Below are 20,972 nucleotides of genomic sequence, written 5' to 3'. Positions count from 1 at the left end.
TGTTTTATACTCATGTGAGGCATGCTGTTTTCTCCTATAAACAAGCACATGAGATCACCCAATTCATTTTTATAATTCCTACAAAAGTAGTGTTATTTTTCCAAATGCAAAGTAGAGGGTACAAAAAGGCGAACACAGAAAAGAGCAGCGAGGTAAGAGGTACAACTGTCTCTGACCTCACCTAGAGCTTTCTAACATTAGGAATGCCCTTTGCTACCTCAGAGCAGCATTCCAGAAACTTTTGGACTAACCTCTCAGCTGTAACAGCAAAATGGCACACTACTCCAGGAAGGCTCATGAATGGAAGAAATGCAATTTATCTGAAAAAAATGACTTGGACTACAGAATTCTAAACAGAGAAAGTGAACGTCTACCTCACCAGTAAGTATGAAAGATGTATATTTATTTTAGATTTCCATAACAAATTTTTTTTTCAGAAATATTTAGTGCCAGAAATATTTATTGCAATCAGTGTCCAAGTAAAGTGAAGAGTAACTAGAAATATGAGAAATATTAAAAGATAGCCCATTGAGACTGCATTTAATTTCAACCTATACTACCAAAATCTACTACCTGCAGAGATGCAGTGGAAAGTTCACTTAATTTTTTCTTCCTCTCTTGTCTTCCCAAACCTAAGACAGGAATTAGCAAAAGAAATAAATAAGTAAAATCAAGTCCACAAATGGAGTTATTTTATGAGGATAGAAATGCACATTTCTACTCTGAATTTTTTAGGAGCTATTCGCAGCAAGAAAAGGATGTGTTCAAAGCAATCTTTAGTGTTCTGTAAGCTAAGAACATGTTGGATATACCATCTTTGACACCTCCATATTTAGTCTTTTTCAGACCAGGAAAGAAGACTGTCATCTATTGCACAATAGGTACCACCTGACCAACTATTGCAGAAATTTATGTCCGGATTCATATCATAAGCCTAAACTGGACACAAGCTCAAAGACAATAATTTTGGTTGGTTTTGATTTAGATGTTGAACCCCTGGGTCAGCTTAAAGAAACAGACTTCTGCAGCTGGAGGCCCAGGTTGCTAAAAAGACAGTGTTTCAGAAGTACAACACCTAAAGCTTGCAAACATCTACACTGGGGAGAGAACTCTGGAGGCAGAAGCTTGGGCACATAAATAAGTTTGTGGATCGGGTACCGAGGGAACATCTAAATACACATGGGATTTGTTCAGGGATTTGTTCACCCACAGCATAGCTTTCAAATTTTACCTTTGTAGAACATTTCAGATTTGACAAATTCACAGATTTCAAAGGACAGTTTTCCAACTAAGTAGAAGACTTAGGCACTGAGTCACAGTACTGTCATAAAGCAGCAGATGACCCAAAAACTTCTTTGGTGTTCTGATAGCAATCTCAGCAGAGAGGGAATGATGGCCTGCAGAGTGACATCCTTTGGGGTATTTTGCTCATAGCTACATATATATGTTGATGACAGGACTGGAAGCCTGGTTATAGGTGCTCAGGCTACATTCCTTCTGCCTGCAGGTACAGGAACCTCAGAATCATCTACTCTGCCTTTCTGAATTGTCAAAATATACAAAACACAATAAGGAACACTTAACTACAACAGTCTTCCACAAAGACAAGGACCCCAAGAGACAGAAAAAATACTTCTCTGCAAAATTTTAAAATGGTAAATTATTTTCAACATTAAAATTATACCCTAATTTCCAGCATGAATTTATGAGACCTCAGCAGAATCTATTGCTTCTTCTTAGAATTTTATGTGGTATATTACAAAACATTTAAACATCTACTTTTTTTCCTCTTAAACTAATCACATCATTTCTTGAGCTTCTTAATAAATAGATTGATGTTAAAGTACTAAACTTTTCCTTTTTATTTAGCATTGAATATTCTTTTCAACAAAATTTTTAAGTGTGGACAAATTCATATGCAAAGAGCATTCCAGTTTTCCCACTGACATTGGTAAAATCACTATTCTGTTTCTCTGGAATGTCATAATATTTTTTAACACTAGCACAATGGGAGCTCATGTGGAAATCTTGCCTGCTGCAATACCAAATTCTCTTTAGAGTTGGCTTTACAGAGTGTCCGTCATTCAGAATTTGTCCTTCTTGTATGTCACATTTAGCATCCAACATTACTCAGTATGCCAGTCTTATTTATCATGCTGCCTTACTTGGTCTCAAGGGAAAACTTCTCAATCCATGTGATTGAAATCATCACATCACTATAACCAAAGACATTCAATTAACTGGCACTCTCTGCCAGCTCAGAATCATCAATACAACAAAAACCCCACCATACTGGACATTTAAAAAATGGCAATAAATACCTAAAAACTTTTAAAAAACTTTATATAATTAATCCTCTAAAGCAACATCACTCAGATATCCTCACAGGCCATGCTGGTTATGAGCACACCCACACTCCTGGGAGCACAGGCTTTATGCTTTAAAAACATCATGCTTCTTTTAGACTCTTATTCAAGCTTTGTTTCATGGGGCTTTTATTATTTTTTATTATTGGAGGGATGTTTTTGCTTTTTCCTAGTTTAGGGGTTTGTATCTGTTTGTTTTGGTTTTTTCCAATTCTCCTTTTTAGCAGTCAGTTTTGGGAAATGTCCTCTCAGCTCAGTTAATCTTACCCAGTTTGCCCTCACATACCCATCCTAACCGACAGTCTAATCTATGTAATTTTGCTAACTGTGGGCTCTATTCTTATATGAAGTGCAATTTTCTGTCAATGATTTTGCTAGAACATTGGTATTATTATTGTAAAAAGAGTTACAATATCCACATAATCCATTAAAAATATTTCATCTCAATACTTACTACATCTTACAAGTGCTTCTAAGCTGCTTGAATATCCCATGTTTTTTAAAGTTTGAGTGTACTTTATTTCCATGGTAACTTCTATCTACAGCCAGGCAGTATAAAAGGGTCAAATTGTTTGCTTGATAGAAAATAATTCCCATAATACCATACTATTGATATTAAACTTTTCTCTGCTTAAACTTTCTACCAGTTGAATCCTATATTGTTTTTTCAGTACCTTTGCCTAAAATTTATGCCAGGGGAAATGGACAATGGTTACCACATCCATATAAGTTTCACCTGTAGCATTAGAATGTTTTCTAGACATATACTCTTGATAACTTTTTGAAGAAGTAAAACACTACTAAGAATATTTGTCCCCTAATAAATATTCCCCAAAATGCTTTTTACTTGCTTTCTCTTTCCATAATAAAAAAATTGTAATAATAATTTTTCCAGATACAGAATGGAAATATTAATTGAAATATTCTGACAGTGATGCATTACTACTGCCAATATCTCTTCACAGGATGTGGCCAAAAAAAACAACAAAAGAACAGCAATACTCCCTTATTCCTGGTGTATTCTAAGACTACCACACAATCACAACACTGGTCTTCTATGACATCAATTGTACTCCTTTTACATCTAATTTTTTAATAGACATTGTTATATGATTTCCTTTTTTTCCCTACTAGGTACTAGTTTGTTTTGATATAATTATTGGTGTAATTGTTAATTTTTTTTTGTCCTTTTCCCTTGTATCAAAGACAGACTCAAAGTCAAATACAAACTCTTTTATAAATTGGGTTTTTTCAGGGCAAAAAAATATATTCCTAGAAACTGACCAGTTTATATTCATAGCCTTGTGTTTATATGTCTCTTCCAATCAATTTTTCTCATAATTTTTCTCAGGTTTAGAAGACAGGCATTTCTGAAGCAGCATCATTGACTGCTTTTTACCTTTGATTTGGCCATAGGTAATCATCAACTTTACCTTTCTTTGCCAAGACACCAAAAAAGTCTTATCTGGGTGATATTTTAAATTAGATGCATTTGTGAATGTATTTATTATCATACTTCTTTGCAACTCTTAATGACATTCTACTACTGCTGCATGACATTTTCATCATATCCACAAACCTGAAATTTCCCATTAAAAAATGCAATTATTTTTTCCACATGTTATGGAAAGTTACCTAAGGACTGAGCCATCCTCCACTATGTAGTCTTTAACAGATACCTCCAGGCCTTCACTTAATGTATGTAACTCAATCTTCAGGGCCAGACCACTCAGGAAAATGCACATTACAGAAAGAGGGATACCAACATGAACATTCACTGAAGGTGAAGTTTTCTGACCTCTTTCTGGTTCAAAGGAGAAATCCATTATGGTTTTAATTCCCTGCACCATATACAGTCAAAATTCACACGGGCGTTAAATGCAATAAAACTCCTATTGAAGTAGTAGACTGTGCACTGCATATGAGCAACATGAAAGGCTAATGGGGTCACCATCCTTCCCCTCTGGTAGCTGTGTCATCAACAACCTTAACAAAAATGAACCTCAGTTCTCCAACGGATGTAGCAAATGTAAAAGCTTTCCTTCGGATACATAATATAGAATCACTTGTAGGAGAAGCTGCCTGTCCAATAAGGGCTCACAAACTGAGTAGGGGCAAAGAAAATCCTTGTAAAACCAAACATCTAAGCAAAGAACCCTTAACAGAGCATATATGCCCTTTGGCAAAGAAGCTCATGGAATTGAATATATTTGTCCACGTTTCATTTGAAACTTGCATGTATGGAGAGAGAGAAAAGTATGACTCCTTAATCCACTTCTTTCTGTCCCTGTAAAACCTCTTCTAGCCTCTTTTAAAATAAAAACTATAGCATTTTTGTTAAAATGATTCTACCATGTTACAATATTCAGTTATTGACATATGTAATCAATACAGAGAGATTACACCATCCTAAGGCTGAGAATTCAGACCTAAAATATCTTTAAAAACAGCTACTTTTGTTAATATAAGATCAGGTTTTGCTGTTGCAGTGAGATTAATTCATCAATTATTCCATTACACACTGATGAAAAAGATACACTAACACCTGGAATGTCAGCAGGGATGGCAAAGGAGCACAGAGCCTTTGGAAATTCTGAAACTTGTAGCATATTAACTCAACATGGCATTCAGATCATCTTTTTACATCCGTAAATATACATACTTATTTGATTATTTAGCTGTGGAAATAAAGAAAAAAGAAAACAAAAACCTACAGAGCAAGATCTGTCCTGCTGAAGCAATTACTAAATATCTTATTGAGATCAATTGGAGCAAATCTGGGTTTATGTTCTCACAATGACAGAAGAAAATAAATGGTAAAGGAATTAAACTGGTTGCATGGATGGGTTATTACAGAGCCAACTAGTTCATACACTTTACAATGCTAAATGATGACTAAAAAATGAACAATAGTGAATTAAAAAAAAACCTAATTATTTTAATTAATTCCTGCAAGACAAAAATCTCACTTATACCTGTTCATGGAGAGACTTTCATCCTCTTCTCTTACATGAACAGTCCACTAATAGCTGTTTTTGGAGATTTACAAGAAAGTTAAAGGTTGCTTTATAGTTGATGAGGATTCAGTATGATGAAAATTTCCTCCTCTATTCCCTACTATCATAGTTTCCAATTAAGACAACGGAACCTGGTGATCTTCAGTAACTTGATGAGTGGGCACAGTGCATGAGAAGTGAGGTGAGTAGCCCCCATCTCAGCCACAGGTGGCCACCTTTTTGCCATTGCAATAAGTTCAAAACACATGAACAGAATTATTGCCTGTTTAAGATCTTAAGATAGTCTTTAGCTTAAGATCATGTCTAAGGTGTGATGATAAGCAGTGTGAGGAAATCTGCCCTGTTTTGACACTTGCTGCACCCTCACAAGGATAAACAGGCTCTTTGTGTGCTTGGCTTTATTTCCCATGTAACATGGTATGAGAGGGAACAGATTATTGCCATGAAAGTGAAGCGAGGTTTGTAAGCAAAATCAAAATATGCTGCAGATCTGAAGGACTCTAATACTTTCTGAAACTTACTACCACTGTTTTCCAGCATCAGGCCAGATCCTTTGGGCAATGACTCTTATATGTATGGTGAAATAAAAGCACCAACTCCTGGGCCTTCTAGAAGTCAGGTCATACTGCAGTGCCTGTACAAATATGAAAGGAAATCACATCCAAATTTCTGAGGATTATTTTAATGCACAGGATGATATGAATCCCGTAATCCCATTGCTGTTAACTAACTGATCCCTCAAACACAAAGAGCATTAATGAATGCTCTGAATTGCTGCTCATTTGCAGAGAAAACATCATTTATTTAACTTATCTTGCTGTGAAACTTCTGAGTAAGCTTTAGCTAGCTGCAAATGAAATAATTGTTGATGGAATAGTTTGCCTTGTTTTGAGGGTGCTTGGTTTCCTTTTTAATTCTGCTGGTTCCTGGTTATATTGCTCCCCCACAGTCCTGACATAACAAGTACAAGCTTGGCAGCAAAACTATGGCAGATTTTATTCAGTGGTCTGATGCTGCCTCTCTCCCTTTCACAAGCAGCAAAGGTAAATCTTGTCCTGGCACTCTGAAAACAGAATTTCAAGATATATGTTAGTATTTAAATTTTCACAGGCTATGGTATATACCTGAAATGCTTTTTAATATGCCCAAGGAATAAATCCAGTCCTGGAAAGTCCATTGTTGTTTCTAATTGTCAGCGACTGCTACACTTTGCTTGCCTGCAGCTATCCAATTAACATATCACCACTACAGAAAATATTGTAATATGCTCCATGTCCTAACAATAAGTCTCACACTCCACTTCTATCCAACAATTTCCTCCTAACTGGGTTTCCAACATATTAGCAAGTATCAGTGAAGAGTATACAGGCATATATGCCATCTGAAAATGCAGCTTGCAAGCATCTTTTCCTATTGCTGTGCAAAGTTCTGCTGTGGAGATATTCCTGCTAGTTTAGAATATCGAGAGAGACAGAGAGAGAGGAGATTGAGAGAGAGAGAAGCAAAGCTCAACTCTAGAAGAGGAAAACATGTAACTTGTGCCCTGAGATATCGCTATGGCAACATTTAAACAATGAACAGAAAGCCCTGCAGGATTCTGCTCTCGCTTCCTTGGATACCAAATGTAAATCCTGATTCTCTTTTATTGTGTGCATGCACAAGCTTCTGATTTTTGCCTTTTACACTCACAGATAGCAAAATATCCAGGCCCCCTACCAGGAACTACACATTAATTCACTTCCATGTATTGCAGCTTGTGAATATGCAAGCAAAACACACCACTGGCATAATCATCTCCCTTCTTGTGCCCCCATTTCTACTCCTTAGGATCAAAAAAATGACCATGAGAGTACAGTTAAATAACAGGTAGCCCCCTTTTTTTTTTGGTGAATGAAGTCATTAAATCAACCTCTCTAAAGTGTCACAAACCAATACCCAATGCCTTCTGCCATGGCAGGAAGTAGAGGCAGGATCCTTTTCAAAGGCTGCTCCTTCTCTAAGCTGCTAGAGTCAAGCATGCTGCAAGGCCATCTTCCAGATCACCATGGCTGCTGCTATTTCTAAATCCTTCTCATCTGGGTTATCCTGTGGGGGCTGGAGGAGGCTTGTTTTTGTTTATCACTTTCACAGAGCAGCTGGTAATGGGATGAAAGGCCCCTGAGAATACTAACCTGAAATGCAGTCAGCTTCACTACTCTAGAAAATACTTAGCAGGTTCCAACATGAATATCTTCAGAGTAATTTTCATCCAAGACTGGAAATGGCACTAATTCCATCACCCTTCCTTCTCCCCTCGTTCCCTCACTAGCCATCAGAAACAAAAGCATATCTCCAAGCCAACACAAAGACACTCTGGCAAGACAGAGATGGAGGCTCTCTCTCTCTCACACTGCTGCTGAGTGCACAGTGCACTCCTTCAGTGAATATGCTGCAACTTGGCTAGCCTGGCTTGGGATTTTTCACCAGCAACAAGCTCTCTCAAAATGTGCTAAAATCCTGTCTTGAGCCCCATCCAAAATCTTCCTGCCTCATATTGCAACAGCAAGAATCTTCACATCAAATAGGAGATAGCTTTTTAGGTCACAGGCAAATAATTTTAAAGCCTACATACAGGAATCCATAGCAACACTTCTGGAATCCCTTTGTTTTTCTCCAGTCCCGCATAATTGCTTGTATTGGCTCACATCTACAGCATTTTTTTCTTGGGTCTCACCTAATTTAAAAGCTCATTTTTCACTTGTCAGTGGTATCAGGCTGGGAGATACTGTGACACAATTTGCCGCTCCAGCAAACTGAACCTGCTTCAATTCTAGATCAGTACAAATCATTCCTGACATGAGAAAAGACATAGAGCAGCCATCCCCTTGCATTAAAAACTTACACTTTGCCTCAAGTTTGAGGTTTGATCTCCGACCTTCTGGAAAACAATTAGACCAAGCAGAGCAGACCTTCCAATACAGCTTTATCTTTCTTCCTGCATTTAGTGCATAAATATAGACAAAATTGTTCCCTGTACAGTGCTAAAATCCCAGCTTCCTGGGGTCACTACCAAAAATATCATCCATGGTTTGAAGAGGAGACAGCCCTCAGGACCAGCATTTGCCACTGAATGACACACCTGTGCTCAGACACCTGTGAGGGAAGTAGCAGAGACAGCCAGCTCCTGCCTCTGGATGAGGAGATATGTTGCTTCCACTTGGCTGGATGTTTGGATTAATATTTAGGCTATTTATTTTATGATCAGCCCTTTGGGCTCTGGATAAGCCTCAGCACAAATACTGAGAAATGCTATACTCATTCCCACTTTGACATTGAAGGAGTTAAACTCTGGGCTGTTCCATGTGTCTTTTGGCTACTGTATTAAGTGAATGATTCACTGAAGTGTGAAACTGTTGCCTCTTTGGAAGCAGACACACATCCCTAGCTTTTTAATGTTGATAAGGTTTGCCTATTTCAGCCCAAACTGGTGACTAAATTTTCCCAGTGCTTCTTTATCATGTCAAGAAAATACTCCTGCTAGTTATTGTACAAAATGAATAGGGCAGCTATGACAGCTTTCTATTGGCCAAAACTGGAGTTGCTCTATCAAATTTTCTGTTTATGTGTTCACTTGAGAGCAATCCAGGGAAAAGCTTGGAGATGCCTTTTTCTTAGCCAGCTTCTTTTTCCTTCAGTAATTACTGAGCAGCAGCTTAACATAAATTTAGCTTTTCTATTGCTGCAACTGCTGATGTAAGTGCAGCCCACAACAGGGCACAGACTTATCATGATACATGAAAGAATAAACAAGAGAGAGTTTTGCACTTGTTTTCAGATGCTGACAAACTTATTACCCATTTAGTGTCCCACCAGGAAACATGGGCCCAGAGAAAAAAAAAAAGGAGGCTAAAGCACTTCACACTGAAACAATTTAGCTATATTGAGAAGGATGAGAGCAATTGGAGCTGGATGGAACAATTTTTGCTGTGCCTGCTTCCTTCTTTTCCTGAACACAACTGCACAAAGGGTCGGATTTGTTCGCGTGGCCAAACAAGAACTCCCAGTGATTTCCTTAGGTGCAGAATTGATTAATCCTTCTCAAATAGCCAATGTTTAAGAGGCATGACCTCCAAACAGAAGCACATGGAACACATTTGAGGGGCAGAAGTTCTCATTTCCATTACGCCAAAAGATTCAGGACATTTACATGAAGTAACAGTAGTGATGTCGATGAATGAAGAAAGGGGGAAAAAACAAAGAGGCTAATAATGGTTTATGTATTTATCCAGGGAAGTTACAGCCCTTTTTTGTGTTGTTTCATGCAGGCAGCTTGTGAAGTGAGAAATGCTGCCAGAAATTAAAAGAGCTATAATCTGGATCTATCAACACTTCTTTCCTCCCTGACCGCTCTCCCCTTCTCCAGAATATTGCTGCTAGAGAAAAGTAAAATGAGTGGCAAAGCTAGTTCTGCACCTTGCCTTGCACCTCCTTCTTGCAAAAAGAACCCAACAAAAACCCATTCCTATTCAATGGTTCATTTAATTAGTTGTTTCTCCCTCTCATTCTGCACCAGTTTTGGCCTAATACCTTCAGCTGGAACCTTAACATGTGAAGGCCAAGGTTGAAGAGGGCAGAGGTGAAGGAGGACAGAAAGGGAAGTAAAAGAAAGAAAACTCCCTACTCACGAGCTATGCAGTCATGCCAGGAGAGGGGACGGAAGTAACACTCTTCCCCACAGGAAAACATGGACCTCTATTTTAAACATCATATTATCCTCCCTTTATTCTACCCTCCCACACGACATTTCTCCAGGAAGGGAGAGATATTTACTGGTCTGCTACATAACATTGCTAATTTCTGAAGCCCACCACTTACAAGCCACTTTTTAATTATTTTCATTACCAGCATAATAAAGAGTCTCCTGACACCTCTGAATCCTCTCACTTCTTGTCAATCAAAGTAAATCTCTTTTAACTGCCATGAAAGTCCAATGGAATCCTGAAGGATTCACCACAAAATCACAAAGAATTTCCTAGGAGATCCAGAGGGCATGGGTGGCCAGTACAGCAGTTCCCTAAACTCCCCTTCAATAGGAGAATATCCTCTCTCTGCATATTACTGTCTCCTTTCTTAGCAATGGGGTGTAAAACATGTCATTTCGCTTGGAGCTGCATCCTCAAAATCCATTAAAAGCCCCTGCCCCACACCCCCCCCCCCACTCCCGCCAAAAGCCATCCTTCACCTCCCTGCTTGATTATAAAATGTTCCTTTAAATACACCATATTGATCTGCAATGTCAGTCTGGATACCAGCATTCAAATCAGAGCCTTGAACTATTTTAAACACTTAGTAAATAAATAAACCTCCTCTGTGCATCTAATTCCATGCAACTTGCATCCGTTTGTAGAGACTTGGCAATCAGGCAGCATCCCCCCCCCCCCCCCCCATCACTGCAAGGGCTTTCTCAAAAGATTTCTTTGCTAGCAAACATTTATAAATGCTATAGAGACACACGGGCAGGTGTCTGTAACACCCTACCAAGGCTCAAGTTTTAGGAATTTGAGCTACTGTGAGAATTCAGTTCTACCCTCATTCCTTCCCTTCTCTCTTCCCAACCGCCCCCCTCCAGCCATTATCAAAATACAGTCAGGTCCTTTATTCAGGTGGGGGGAAAGAGTGAGAAAAGAGGAACAAGGATGAAAGAAGAAAGGCAATGGGGCATAGATCCTTTTCCAAAAAATAATAAAATTAAAAGTGTACTCACTGTATCCTCAAAGACTATCCAGCTGGAAATCCGAGTGATTATGAAAAACCAGGGTGGGGGAGGGGTTAGAAAACTATTTCATTTCAGCAACCAAAACAAAATTAAAAACAAGAAAGGAAATTAAAAAAAAAAAAAAAAAAGGATATCCAATTGCAATTTCCCAGCAATTTCAGTCCATACAGGTGCCAATCCAACCCAACACTGCTGAACTCTCCCCTTCTGGCAATTTGCTTTCTTCTTCTCTGTCCTTATTTTCTCGGTGGCTTTCAACTTTTCTGCTTAAATTTTCTGTACTAGTAATGTTGATGGTTGCCTCCACTGAAGAGTAGTGGTTTAAAATAACAGGAAAAAACCAAAAATCCTTGAGAAGGATGAATAGTCCTTTTCCTTTCTGAAACTTTTCATTCCACTGTGGATCATTTGCTTAATTTCCTTTTTCTGAGGTTTTCTGCCTCTTTGGCTCCACTGGTCCCCATTGCTCTCTATTTGTTTTTTCTCTGGAGAGCAGAAATAACTGTATTTCCTTTTAAGCAATCCTCCATCTGCATTCTTTTAATGTAATTTTGTTGTGACACTTAGGATCCAGGTCTTGCCAGACAATTTTCTTTTTGCTCCTTCTTTGCTGCACTATCAATTATCCAATCCATGTGTCTCCACATTAGAATGGGGATTCCCATTCTTATTTTCCTCTATACCCCCACACTCCTTTAGAAAAGAATCTCCTCTTGCATTTAAATTTTTATTCCTGTCTGTCAAAACAATAAACTTTTAGTCTCTCTCCCCCCTCTCCAAAGATCTGATTAGATTTCCAATCACAACCCAGTGCGCAATTGGATTTTTGATTTCGGCAAGAAGCCAGCAATCCACAGCATCAGCACCCTCTCTCCTTGTTTCAAACTCCACGTTATATCCTTTTGCCTTCCCTCCAACTCCTCTGCATTTTCATAATTTCACATTAAATGAAATGAAGGAGGGAGGGAGTAGAGAAAAATTCAAGGTTCCCACCAGCTGTCAAGGATAAATCCATCACCTCGTTATTTTTTAAACACTTGGGATGGGTATTTTTAACGCCCACTCTCGCCTTTCCCCCCCCCCCACTTTTCAAAATCCTTCAGACGTTAGAACTCCCCCGATGGGGCACAAAGAAACCCGAGAAGATGCGATTTGTCCTTTTAGCTGTAAATTTCAGAAGGATACTTTGCTTTTCATTTTAGCTTCCTCTCCATCTTTTGTCCAGCAGCTCTATGAATCCAGAAGCAGTGAGACGGATAAACTTCTATTTCTTTGAGGAGAGAGAGGGAAAGAGAGAGAGGAAAAAGGATAAAAGCTCTCCCGTCTCTGCCTCCCTTTTCCTCCCTTTCTGTGTTTCAATGCAGGTCTGATCTCATTTCCAAGCTGAGCCTGGTGTATTTCAGATGTACAAGTTGGATTTCCCTTCCGCACGGCAGTGAGTTAGTCTCCCATCTTCTTCCACATGCCAGTTATCTTCCCCCTTTTCTTCCTTCCTTCCTGCCTCCCTCCCTTCCAAGATGACACAGTCCCAGGAGCGCAGCCGATTCTTTCAGCTTTTAGTTTCATCCCTGACATGCATAGCCCTTTGCACAGCCGAAACGCTTCCCTCCTCCTATGAGCTGCAGCTTGAATTCTCCCCGTGTGAGCATGTAGGGACGCATGTATGTGTATATCCAGCTCCTGACAGCTGCGGCTGTTGCTGGGAGTAGCTCCGCTTTTCAGTCGCTCTGGCTTTCTCTTACTCCCCACCTTTCAGTGGCACCCTAGGATTTGTAGATGTCCCAGGGCTTGTCGCTCTGGCTACACTCCTCCTTCTCCCCTTCCGTTCTCTCCCCTTTTCCTCTGTCGCGGTTTGTTTCTTCTCTTTTTTTTCTTTTTTTTTTTTTTTTTTTTTTTTTTTTTTTAATTTCTTTCCCACCTCTGTCCCCTTCTTCTCTCCCCGCCCCCCTTCCCTTTTTCTTTGCTTGTGATCAGTAAAATACAATTACCCAATTACCTCCCATCATCTTAGCACTGATTGGTCAATTGCGTTAACACTTGATGTCAGGGAAAGGGGCCGGGAGCTGCTCCGGCGTGGCATTGCTGCCACCTGCTTGACAGACTGGGAACAAACTCAGGGTTACCTTAAGAAATCTCCGAGTCAGAAAGCAGTAATTGAAAAACAAGGGATCATCTTAAGGAAAGGAATGTCAAAACTCATTTTCTTAAAAGCCTGCCTGATTCTGACAGCTCAACCAATATTCTCAGGTTCCAGCCTAGCCGATGAGGCAGAGTAAATGACAGCAAGATGAAATGAGGTATAAAGTCTTTGCAAAAGAGGTACGGGGCAACCAGAATTCACAGGTAGCAGCTCTGGCCACCGATGTAGAGGCACAATTGTAATATGAAACAAGGTATAAAATTATCTTTGCAAAAGCTGTAACAACGAAAATAATTTGCATTGAAAGACAATCTGTTTTCCAATTACAGAAATCAATGTTTGTGTAAAACTTGTATGCACATAAAAATAACTTAAAATTCCAGTTTGGCAGCTGTTCAAGGGCAAAAGCCCTTTGAACAGCTTCAAGGTTTCAATGAGTTTAAGTTCTACCTTCAGTAAGCTGTCACAGCAATGCAGCAATGCAACATCTGGGCTCGCCTATCAAATCTGCCACAGTTTGATTACAATGACTTCAGACATGCATTTTGGAGTTTTCTGAACTGACTCTCTAATTTGAGTTACTGAAATACTGACATGTGCTCTTACCTGCTTGCCCAGGTATGTTAGATGTACTTATCTATATTACCTAAAGTGCTCAGAATTGGGCTTATGCCTTGTTTCTCTCAGGGATCTAAGTTCAATGGAAATTTTACAGAAAATTTTGTATGTTTAAGATCAGATACAATACTCACTTCAGGGAAACAGAAAATGGGTGATGTATGTGCTGGCATTTGTCTTTCTTAAAATCAGAAAGATATTATTTATAGATCCAACTCCTCCAAACAACCCAAAAAAAAAAAAAAATAAAGTGAGTTGCTTTAGTTGTAATTATAGCAAACTTCAAATATTAAGCAGTAACCGAGTTATTCCATGCACAATGTAATATAACTAACTCTTTGCTCAGTCCTCCCTCAAATAGTAAAGTTATGTTTGGTAGCCTTACTCAGGCTTCAGCTTTTGTGTGAAATTGACATATGTGAATATAAAATAAAGTGTAAAGTTCTATGTCATATTAGAAGTTTTTCCAGAATTATAAAATCCATAAGCTAGCTGAATTCAGTCAAGTAACACTTACTGAATCATTAACACTGACTTTCAGATTTATTCTACTGACTCAACAGGCTTTCTGGTGAGAAGGTCCTACTAGATATAAGTTAAGCAACTGGAACTGGGAGCATTTATCATCTGATCTTACTATCCCTGAAATCAGTGGCAAACACAAATTACCTGCAATGGGTGAACGGCTGAGTGTGTAGCATTAATAAATAACCCAAACCTAGCAGTCTTCCCAATATGCTGAAAAAGTCTCTGAGTTTTTTTGAGGAAGGTTGCAAGTGTGGTAGGACATGAAGTAACAAGTTTCTTGCTGATAAGTATCAATCTTTTTCTCAGTTGGTGAGCTTATTTTGTTCCTCTCTGTTTCACTGATGCTGGTGGCGTATTTTGGGTGTACAAACATCTTATAAGAGTCTTTTTCTTTTAACTACTCAAAATCCAAAAAACCACAAGGTTGCTCCTTTTCCCAGAAGGATAAAAACAGCACAGTCTAATATGTTTCCTGCACTGTTTTTTCAAGAAGTTCCTGAAAAAATTCTTGCTACTATTAAAGAATCTGTGAGTGAAAGCAAAGGTTTCTATAACTGAATTAAACAAATATACAGGTGTCAGGTGCAGAAGATTTTGGGCATCCAATCAGAATCTAAGACAAACTCTGCTGTAGCTACAGTATCTCTGTTGATTCAAAGGGATACTTATGATAGAAATATGTGTATTTTCAAATGACATCAAAATACACATTTCCAACAGATAACTGCTTAAATATATTACATATCATTCTATATACAAAGATAATATATTTGCTGGCATATGTGTGGCAAAACAAAAAAATGTATCAAAATTGCAACATGCTCTAGGCTGTGATATGATCTCAAAGTTTTGTTATCTTTAATACATCGATTAGGCTTTATCACCCAATAAACATAGAAGATAGTGTGATTATTTTCTTAGAACATAACTTTAAAGCAATCTAGTTTGCAATATTTACAGGATAACATTCCATGCTACATGAAAAAGTAAATATCTTTATACAAAAAAAAATAATAATTGAATTTAAATATTTTGGTACTATCACAATAACTCATTTTTTAATCAAATATTAAAAGACTATCATTAACTCTGGAGACAACTCTTACGTTTTTCCTCCAGCACATTATATATTGTTGCCTTGAAACACTGTTGTTTTTATATTGCCTTCAATCTTGCCCAGTGCTGAGTATGAAAGGATAACAAAATTCAAATGTATGTACTGGCAAATATTCCCATCATAAACACGAAGAACACATTGTTATAAAGATTGCTATATAGATTGTTTTCCTTTCCAGCAGACAAGGCCAGCTACAGAACTCTGTGTATGACTCACACTGTAAGAGACTAGTGGAAACGACCAAACATTCACAACATTCAGTCATTTGGTGGAAGAGAAATGTGGCTAAAGACTAAGAGAAAAGGATTTTGACCCTAAACAAAGGAGAACAGAAACATTGTAATTGAATAAACAGAACCAAATTTTGAGGAAAAAACCAGTAAAACAGATTGCTTTGCTTAGACAAAGTGAAAAACAATTGCAACATTTTCCTAAGTCAGTTGACAGTCCTACCATCCTTTTAAATATAAACTAGAAAATCATAAAGAAAATAAAATATTATTCTTTCTATTTTATTTAGTATTGCTGGCAAGAACATGTTTGCATATGGAGAGAGTACTTGAATTCTGTTAGAGCTTTCTACTTTCAAAAGGGAATAAAATTCACTGACAAACATACTTTTGACTGCACAGATCTAGGATCAAGCTTGTTAATTAATTTGTTAATTCAATGGATCTCCTAAAACTCTCAGACTATATAAAATATATTATATATAATCTAAAAGAAATAACATAAATATTCTATTGTAATTGGAGCCCACAGTATATAATTTCCTGTTTATGTGATTTCACTGATTATTGTTCAATTTTTTTTTAATACAAAAAGCAATAATATCAGGTGCATGCCATCAACACTATCAATTGAATGATACTGCCTCATTTATTGATTTTCATGGGCTTTTTTTTCCTGCTGTTTACAGTTCTAGTGAGATTTTTTTTTTTTGCAAGTAATTTCTACTGGGTCATAGCAGCTTGGAAGAAGTAAAAGAAAAGCTATCTTCCTTCCAGGAAAATCCTGGTTTTTTCCAGGATAAAACCACAGCACATGATTTTCGCACAGGGATGTGTACCTGACTGTTCAATAAACTAACCTCTTCATAATATCAGAATAACAACTGTTTCTGATAGAGATGGAACTGAATGGTGGGGTTCTTGTTTACATTTGAAGGGAACTACATTCTCAAAACTTCTGTATGCCTATTGCATGTTCCCTGTGCAGCTGGGTAAATAAGACAAATTTAGAATTGTTGTACATTTGTGCAAATTTTCATCTTCCATGCTAACCATCCATGACTGAAAACAGCCTGCTGTTGGAAGAGACTTTCTAGAATTTCTTCTTATGGAACTGAGTCACTTATTGTCAAATTTTCTGTTATGCAGAGACAAAACCAGTTCCACAAGGTGATCAAGAGTCCTAATGGTATCCTGGGCTGCACCAGGCAAAGCATTGCCAACAGGTGGGGAGGGGTGATTCTTCCCCTCTGCTCAGCCCCAGAGAGGTCACACCTGGAGTGCTGTGCCCGCATCTGAGCTGCTCACTACAAGAGAGACATGGACAGAATGGAGAGAGTCCAACAAGGCAGTATAAGGACAACAGATTGGAGCATTTTTCCTATGGGCAAAGGTTGGAAGAACTGAGACTGTTTAGACTGGAGAAGAGGAGGCTTGGTGGAATCTTATTAATGTCTCCACGTGCATGGAGGAAGGGTGCAAAGGGGACGGAGCCAGTGATGCCCAGTGACAGAACCAGAGGCAGTGGGCACACACTGAAACATCAGCGGTTCCCTTTGAATATCATGAAACATTTTTTACTATGACAGTAAGAGCACCGGCACAGGTTGCCCAGGGAGGTTGTGGAGCCTTCCCCTCTTGGTAATATTCAGAAGCCATCTGGACATGGCACCAGGCAATTTGCTCCAGATGAATCTGCTTGAGCAGTGGGGATGGGCTATGTGACCTTAGAAGGTCCCTTCCACCCTCCGGTATTCTATGATTCTGCAATTTAACAGTCCATAGAAGTATTTACATAAAAAAAAAATAAGAAACCTCATATTTAACTGGTAAAAATATTTTTTCTCAAGTGCTCTTAGTTTCTCATTTACTGTGAGCTTATCAGAGTTATGTGCTTAGCATTCAGCTCTGCACTAGCAGAGGGTCTCCTTTGTTTTCTAAAATTAATTATGCTTGGGTTAAAAAACAGGAGAAAGAAAAAAGGTAAACATTTCCTAATTCAGCTCTTGCAATCGTGTTGCAATTCTGACTGGGACATATAAATTTCAAGTGTTTTCACCATATAGCTGTTCTGAGAACAGTACCCAAATCATGTGCTTTTTTTATGCTATTAATTTCAGGCTTAGAATTTGGATTGAGAAGAATTCTCTCCTTTCTAGGACTGAGCACCATTGACATTAAGCTGTCATGAATTCATTCCATAGGGAGGAATTACTTCTTTGATTTCAATGGACCATCTCCAGATTAATGCAGGTGTGAATGAGAATAGAGCATTCTTTATTTTATATCCATGCCCCATTTAATATGTACTTGGTTTTCTAAATCACACAATTATATAATCATTGAGATTGGAAAATGTTAGTAGAGTAAAAAAGAGGAACAGTTTCTTTAAAATTAAATTTTTGAGAATTAAAATTTAAGAATATAGACAACTAGATTTGGGCAGGAAAAATCCATCTGTTTGAAAATAATATCTTTATAGTGTGACAGCCTTTTTTTCCCCTCAGTGAATGTTAAATAGCAAAAATATGATACTTTGACACAGAGATGAATGCATCAGACATCCTAATTTCTTCTCCTGTGGAGTTATTGTGACTGGAAAATAAGATTTCCACATATTGAGAGACAACCTAGCAGCCATATTTTCCTATCTTGTCCTTATGTTTAGCATTTATTTAAAGTGAAATTCTGATACAGGGAAAAGATTTACAATATAACTTCTGAGCCAAAGAAAAGGTAACATCCAAGATCTCTAAATTTTCATCACAACAAGCAGGATAGTTTGCTTTAACCATGCAAAGAAAGTTACAGCTTTCAATAAACTGGGGAGGAAAATAAGTGCTGCATAGAGAGGGCAAATTGTCAAAATGGAGAAAATATGAAAATTTTGTGCCATAAATAACATTTCCAAAGCAGATAACTTTAATATTCAAGATCTCTTTTCAGGTACATATAAAATAAATTACTTCAGCTAAGTATATTCAGCATCTTCTATTCCTATGTCCAACATTGGGGAATCATCTGCACATGAGAAAATATTTTCACTTCATCCTCATTTGTCAATATGAAAAAAAACCCTGTACTTTCATAGCAATTTTTTTTCTACTCCCTTTTCCTTTTACTTTTTTTTCCCTTAAAGTAGTAATGGTGCATCCTTGGCCACCAGTAAACAACATAAGCTTTTTTCCCCAGATTTTTCTAAATTCAAATGCATTGAAATACTATAATGCATATTATATAAGGACCTGATTTCTTACCGTTGGTGCTTGTAGGACTGCTGCTAGTGATGTGGGCATCAAAAGTGTTATAGCCAGGACTCACTGGAATTGTATTTCCAGAGTCTTTGCATGATATCAAGATGGGCTGTTTGATTCTCTCCACACCTGCCTCTCTACCTGTAAAATGGAAATAATTATTACTGCATGTCTTAAACTGGAGGGACTCACCTTTATTTAGGGAGTGTAAAGTCTTCCACCAGTGTCCGTGTATGACCTGACCCCATAATCACCACATGATGTGCACTACAGCAGGCAAGGCAGATTGGAAAATATAAGGTAGCAATTGGGGTAAAAAAGCCATCCCTCTAAATAATTCTCATTCTTTCCTGTACCCTAGCACTCAACACCTGATATCAAATAATTTAAGATCCCTGAGCGTGTTATAGTGTAAATGTACATTGACAGATGTTGACATAAACTAGAAGGATGAGAAGTCAGAGAACAATTTAGGACCTAGAAATGAACAAAGGCAAGAAGCACTGTATTTATACTCACCAATGCTCTGAACTATGGTATAGGTTACTTGAAAAATTACTCTTCAACTTTAATTTCTCTGGATTTTTTCATCAGGTGCTCAGCTCTCCCTTCTATCTCCACAAACACATTAAAACTCTACATCACTTAAAGAGCATATGAAATACCTAATCATCTTCAGTATGATCTTAGAGAGATGGATGAAACACTACAAGACAATGCTGAACATCTTGAAACTCTTTTGGAGTTTACTGGGTAACTGCCACTCTAGAGGAGACCAATAGCCTGCCTAGTCCGCTGTGTTGTCATTTCTAAAAAGAAGACAAGATTGTTCCATAACTTTCACTTCATAAAGCACTATAAGCAGAAGAATAGCCAAGACCAGTTTTCATCGGATTTGCACTGAAGCCCTGGAAATGTTACAAGTGGAAAAGATACTTCTAAATTTTGGAGACAATGAGAGCAAACAGGTTTAATATGAATAAACTTCTTTGTCCCCATCAGGGCAGGATCCTTTGGAAAGGTCTTAAAAAAATCTGTGGTTGAGAACTTTTCTCATTCTTTATTTACCCCACATTAGAAACCCTAGTAAGAAGAAATGCTGTCAGTCACAAGTGGTGAATGTGATGGCAAGAATAATGATTATTTAAATATTTATTTTCTTACAAAATATTTTAAATATTCAAATTATTATTTTATTTTTATTGTATTAGTAAAAAATATTTTCTGCTTATTTATTTTTTATTCAGTGATGATTTAGGCTAAGTTTTCCTACAAATTCTCTGAACTTCATTCCCAGGGGGAATGATACTAAATATTAAATCAATACTAAGTATTAAATCAATACTCACCTTACTGAATCAATCACATCTGATCTTCAAGGTCTTGGGAAGAGTTTCTTGTTAAAAGGATTACTTCCGGTGATGAACAGGATAAAACACCTGTAAGGGATGTAACATTGTTTTAAGAAGCTGCACATCATGATTATTATAAGTTGTTTGAGTGTGGGGAAAAAAGCAAAGGAACCACAAGATGTGATGCACAGAAGTCTGGATTTGATCCAGAGTTATACTAAATGCTTTTTTGTTTTTCAGATCTTCTATTTCTCTCTCCTTGCACTTTTCTCCTAGCTTAGATTGAGGCTGCATTTCCTTTAAATTGTATTTGCTTTACAATCCTTTGTGCATGTCAGTGGAAGTATAAAATATAAAAAAATTCTGTAAGAGATAAGGAGCACTACTGGCTCCAAAAATCACAGTACTGATAGTCTTTGAACAATAAGAAAGTCTAATAGTAAGAAAATTAGAATAAGAGGCCAAAGAAAAATTCTCCAAAGTTCTTCAAAACTTAATGGAAAACACATTTTGTAAAAATCAGGAGGTCAAAGGAAATGACCTTTCACTTAAAATGTTTCACGTGGGCCTTATTTTCAGAAGCAGCACAGCAATA

At 37.7% G+C, this 20,972-nt stretch overlaps 1 protein-coding gene across 8 annotated transcripts in view; it reads right to left on the bottom strand.

Annotated features, from left to right (window-relative positions):
- The window catches only part of LRRC4C (leucine rich repeat containing 4C), a 482,349-nt gene that overhangs the window by 77,857 nt on the left and 383,520 nt on the right, over positions 1-20,972 (bottom strand). For 6 of the 8 annotated variants that reach the window (XR_009114536.1, XM_058025527.1, XM_058025528.1 and 3 more), the window contains 2 exons: positions 20,375-20,464; positions 19,029-19,166 (listed from right to left, as the gene is read on the bottom strand). The gene's annotated coding sequence lies outside the window, so the exon portion shown is untranslated. Of the gene's footprint in view, positions 1-11,126; positions 12,993-19,028; positions 19,167-20,374; positions 20,465-20,972 lie in introns of those variants that run through there. The other 2 variants (XM_058025531.1, XM_058025535.1) reach the window with 1 other exon arrangement.

The sequence above is a fragment of the Melospiza georgiana genome, chromosome 6 (genome assembly GCF_028018845.1).
Source record: "Melospiza georgiana isolate bMelGeo1 chromosome 6, bMelGeo1.pri, whole genome shotgun sequence".
In the NCBI taxonomy this organism is placed as follows: domain Eukaryota; kingdom Metazoa; phylum Chordata; class Aves; order Passeriformes; family Passerellidae; genus Melospiza; species Melospiza georgiana.
Note: the sequence above shows the minus strand (reverse complement) of the source record. Positions and strands in the feature narration are given on the sequence as shown.